The following is a 6,000-nucleotide window of genomic DNA, read 5'->3' as shown; positions in this document are numbered from 1 at the left end:
ATTTGTTGTGTTCTTGTCCTCATAGTTTGGGCATGACATCAACTAAGTGATAGTGTTTGAAACATATAAGCAATTGTCTTACTAGCACATAGCAGGTTTGACATTAGTTACAAAATAATGATTGAAAACACTTCTTCAACAGTTCTCTTACTCAAACGATCTTTTCAATCATATATCAACAATCTTCCTCTTTAGCATTGATGGCTAACCAAACTGATCAACTAGTCAAACAAATGATGAACACCTTGTTTGATCAAACTAACTAGGTTAAAACAATAAGACAATACCAAAAAGAAAGCTTGTGAATAAAACTTCTCCCTTTATCAACAACTCCTTAGGTTACAAAATATCCTTCTTATCTGATTCTCTTCTATCATGGATCAACAAAATATTTGAATATCTCCCTCTTTTGTACTTGTATTTTCTCCCTTGATTTTCTACTTTGATCATCTGATCATCTCCATCTTGATTAGTATGCACTTGATTAGTTTACTGTACTTTCTCCCTCTTTGACAACAATGCCAAGGAAAAATACTCAACACTTGGCATCTTTTTTATATGCAAACATAGGCTTTTGCAAGCTCTTCAATTTTCTCCCTCTGTCACCTTGCTTGCGACTGATTTAAAATCTCAGCTCTATGATTACTTTAGGAAATTTTCTAAAATAAGATCCACTACATCAATTTGTATGAAATGAATGTCAACTTGTTTGATGCAGGATACTCCCTCTATCTTTTACATAGCCTTTGATAGGGGTATCAACTCTAATTTACCTCTCAGATACTCATAAGCATCCTTAGGTAATGCTTTGGGGAAGATATAAGCAATTTTCTCCTTTGTGTTAATATATTCCATCTTCGCCTCTTTGCCTTGAACCAACTCCCTTGCATAATGATACTTTATTGCAATGTGCTTTGTCTTTGTATGCATTACAAGATTCTTTGATATATTTATAGCACTTGTATCATTACAATAAAGTGTCACTGGTTCAATCATCTATTCCTTAATTCCTTTTAGTAGCTGTTTGATCCATATAATGTTTGTGCAATTAATAGCAGCAACAACATACTCTTCTTCAGAAGTAGATTGGAAAGTACATCTCTACTTCTTTCTTGTCCATGTAACAAGTCTTCTACCTAAGAAAAATGCTCCTCCATTGGTACTTTTTATGTCATCAATATTTCCAACCCAATCAACATTAGTGTCGGCTTTCAATTCAAACTTTTTATTCTTCTTATAGTATAAATCATACTCTTCTATTCCTTTCAAGTATCTCATTATTCTTTTCATAGCCATCAAATGATTCTCTCTAGGATTAGCAGAGAATATAGCAACTATCACCATAGCTAATGCAATATCAGGTCGGCTATGTATTATGTATTGCAATTTGCCAATCATGGATCTATATAATGTTTGACTAACCTCAGTTGAATCATCATTCTTTGATAACTTTAGTGTTGTTACCATAGGTGCACTTACTAGTTTTGAATCCTCAAGTCCAAATGTCTTCAATATCTCCTTGACATATTTTGACTGAGTGATATATACACCATACTTCATTTGATAGACTTGTAATCCCATAAAGAATTTGATCTCACCAAACATTGACATTTTAAACTCCTGCTTCATCTGATTTGCAAAATCTTTACACAAAGCATTTTGTCCTCCAAATATGATGTCATCAACAAATATTTCAGCTAACAATATACCTTTTTCTTTATTTTCTTCATGTATAAATTGTTGTTATCATCTATTCTTTCAAATCCAATCTTAACAAGATAAGTATGAAGTCTCTCATACCATGCTCTTGGTGCTTGTTTCAATTCATATAGGGCTTTATGTAGTCTACACACCATGTTCTTATTATTTTTATCTACAAATCCTTTTGGTTGTTCTATGTAGACTTCTTCTTCTAATACACCATTCAAAAATGAAAATTTAACATCCATCTGATAAACTTAAAAACCTTTGTATGCAGTATAAGCAAGAAGAATTCTTACTTCTTCCATTCTTACAATAGGAACAAATGTTTCACCATAGACAATTCCTTCTTCTTGTGCATATCCTTTGCAAAATATTCTTGCTTTGTTTCTTGTCACTTCACCATTCTCATCTAGCTTGTTCCTGAATACCCATTTTGTGCCAATCACATTCTTGTCTTCTAGTCTAAGAACTAGGCTCCAAGTCTTGTTCTTTTCTATTTGCTAAATTTCCTCTTCCATAGCCTTGTACCAATCATCATTTTCCAATGCATCTCTCACTATCTTGGGTTTGTTCATGCTTAACAAACACAATTCACTTCTCAACCTATTTCTTTTCATTGGCCTTGCATCTTTGTCTCTAATGATTTGATCTGCAAGATGGTATCTTTTGACATATTTGGATAGTCTTGGCTCAGTTCTTGTGGTTGCATTATATCTCTCAGCTTTAGTATCACTATATGCATCTCTATTAGGTGTTTCAGCATCTCTTTCATATGTGCTAATCTCATATTCAAATTGTGCATCCTCCTCATTCTACAACTCAGTATCTAAATGCAACTTGGCATTCACAGGATGTGACTCGGCAGTTGTTGAAACTTGTTGTTGGTTTGCTGTATGATTTGTAGCATCTTCTTTAGTAGGCATTCCTTCATAATAGTATGCAAATGTCTTGTTATCTTCTAGTTCTTTTGTAGTTTCAACCTCATGTGCTTCTATAAACTCACATTTGCACTTTCCATAATTTTGTTAGTGTTAGTAATTAAACACTTATAAGCTTTACTTCTTGTGGAGTAACCAAGGAATATACTTTCTTCACTCTTTGCATCAAACTTTCCACTCCTAACATATTTAAGAATATAACATTTGCTTCCAAATACCTTAATTTCACATTAGGTGGATGGCGATACGATAGTTCAAAAGGTGTTGAGTGAGTACCTTTCTTTACTTGTACACAGTTCAAGGTGTATACTATAGTACTTACAGCTTCTCTCCAATATTTTAGAGCAACATTTTTCTCCATTATGAGTGTTTTGGCACAATCCATTATTGACCTATTTCTTCTTTCAACAATTTCATTTTGTGGAGGGGTCCTAAGTGCTAATGTCTATCTTTTGATTCCTCTATCATTGCAAAACATCTCAAACTCATGTGAAGTGAATTCACCTCCTCTATCTGATCTCAAACATTTCAAGTTCTTACCTATTTCTTTCTCAACTCTTGCCAAGTACCATTTAAACATTTGAAAAGTATTTGATTTTTGTTTTAGAAATATGACTGTCATCATCCTAGAGTAATCATCAACAAGTAGCATTATATACCTATCTCCTTTGTAGCTTTACCCTTCAATAGGTCCACACAAGTTAGTATGAACAATTTCAAGTATTTCCTTAGAGGTATAAGCTTTATTTTTAAAGCTTGACTTTGTCATCTTGCCTAGTTGACATTGTTTGACATTATATTTTTTGATTTCTTCAATTTAGGCAAACCTCTAACTCTTTTCATGTTGTTGATATTAATCAGATTATCAAAGTTAACATGACATAATCTCTTGTGCCAAAGCCATACATCATCAAATTTTGAAATAAGACAAGTAGCATCTTCTATATCCAAATAAAATATATTACTCCTAGTTTGATCACCTTTTCCAATCAAGTTTCCATTTGTATCATATATCTTGGTTGATTTGTTCTCAAACTCAACTTTGCACCCCAAATTGTTCAATTGTGATACACTTAACAGGTTATAATTCAATCCATCAACATAATAAGCATTATCACATGATGGACCCTTTTCCTTTTATCAAACATGGTGCATCATTACCAAATCTTACACTATTTCCATCATAACAGGTTAAGGTAATGAACTTACTTTTGTCTCCAATCATGTGATGCGATTCTCCACTATCAATGATCCATTTTTCGTTCTTGTTCACACAAGTCATAAGTGTGGTAGCCTCATTCTCATCTAATTCATCCTTCATTGCAACATATACCACTTCATCATCATTCTAATTAGAGTTCTATTCATTAGCAATGTAGCATGACTTCTTGCCTTTGTCTCTATAGACTCTTCCATCGTCTTCTCTTCTATTTTTATGCTTGTTTCCTTCTTTGAAGTTCTTCTTCTATGTACATCTTGCTACAAGATGACCAACTTCATTGCAATTAAAAAAAATGATAGGCAACTTACCTTTGAATTTACTTTTTTCTTTGCGGAATCTTCTAGCCAACAATGCTTCCAAATGTTCAATGTCTTTCTCATTTGTACTACTGTCATTGGATGCATACTTTATCTTTCTTTTCTTGTTCTTTGGTTTTACCTTCTCAGAATCCTTCAGTAACAATTTTTATTTGAAAGCTGATTCAATACTTTCTAGTCTGTAGTTGTCAAAATTAGATAACTCAAAAGCAGTGAGTCTTCCTACTAGTCCTTCAAGGGTTAGATCATTTCCTGGAATACATCTTAACTCTTGGATTGTAGATACTCAAATGGCATACACAGGCAACAATGTTCTCAAGACTTTACTTAGCACAATATTATCATCTATTTTACCAGTAGCATCTTCTATTGCACTAACAACTTCTTTTATTTTAGCAACATATTGAGCAATGTTCTCACTTTCTTTCATTCTCATGTCATCAAACTTACCTTTGAGGCTCTTTGACTTAGCTCTTTGAAAATTTTTGTCTCCCCCATAGATGGTGTCTAAGGCATCCCACATCTGCTTTGCACTTTTAAGGTCTTTGATATCATCAAACTCAACATAGCTTAGAGCAGAGGAAATCTCCAACATTGCCTGATTGTGTTCTTTCTTTTTCTTCAAATCTTCAGTAGTTAAGGCTCTTTTTGGATAAACATGTTCTACTGAAATGCAAGATTATGTATAATCTCCAAGTCCTCCAAGGTGTAGCTTCATCAAACTTTGCCATGCAAAAAAGATATCTCTGTTCAGCTTGGGTACCTCTCTTTTTGACATTCTAATCTTTATGCTTTTAGTACCTTAAAACTAATCTTCTTAAGCAACTGAAATCTAATAACAAATATTGGAATTCTTTTAGAATAAATGAGAGGGGGGGTGAATCAATTATTCAAGGTCTAGATGCACAAATAAAACTTTTCACAATTCAGTGAACCCATATAACATTCTTAACCATGCATGCATTCATTGTGTGTTAACCAAAACTAATATGTTACTATAACATTAACATGCAGAAGTATAAAGCATAAAACATAACACATCCATTAGTACACTTGACACAATGATTTAACGTGAAAACCCAATTTGGAAAAAACCACCAGTAACATGCTACTCCTTTTTTACTCTTCTGAAGTGATGTCCTGTTAAAGGCCAACCTTGTTAAAGGTTACAACACACACTGTTAAATGTGACCCGGTTAAGGGATTTCATTCACCCTGTTAAAAGTGAGCCTTGTTAAAGGACTTTAGGCCATTCACTTGGAATGCCACCCTATTAAAGGATTTTCTAATTATTGTTATGTCAACCTTTCTCCAAAAGATTGACCCTAATTTGATACAATTGTTAGAAAGTAACAAGAGAGCTTTGATTTGATACAACTTACAACCTTACTTGTAGATTACAAATCACTATTCAATCCTCAACTCTACTTGGCTTCCAATCTCTGTAGCTCTAACATCTTGTTCACCCTTCAAGCATTCATCATCATTAAGCCTTCTTACTTAGTATGCCATTGCAAACTTCTTCTCTTGGGTCACTTGATGAAGCAAGCTCTCTTCCTTCTCCTTGTCATATTTTTACTTCTAAAACTCTCTAACCTTTTTGCTTCATGACCAGACATCCCTACGTATAGGAAATTAGAACTCTTTTCTTGCTCATTAACCATCCCAAAAATTAGGGTTTTTGATGGATTAGGTAGGATATAATGTATCTACTCCATATCTTGTCTTCTCTAAATAATTCTCATAGAATCCATTTGAATTCACCTCCAAAATGATTTACATATGATTTTGTGCCTCCAACTCATCAATCTTATCTTCC

This window comes from Cupressus sempervirens, chromosome 3 (genome assembly GCF_028749045.1).
Source record: "Cupressus sempervirens isolate cs-2001-9-10 chromosome 3, ASM2874904v1, whole genome shotgun sequence".
NCBI lineage: Eukaryota > Viridiplantae > Streptophyta > Pinopsida > Cupressales > Cupressaceae > Cupressus > Cupressus sempervirens.
Note: the sequence above shows the minus strand (reverse complement) of the source record.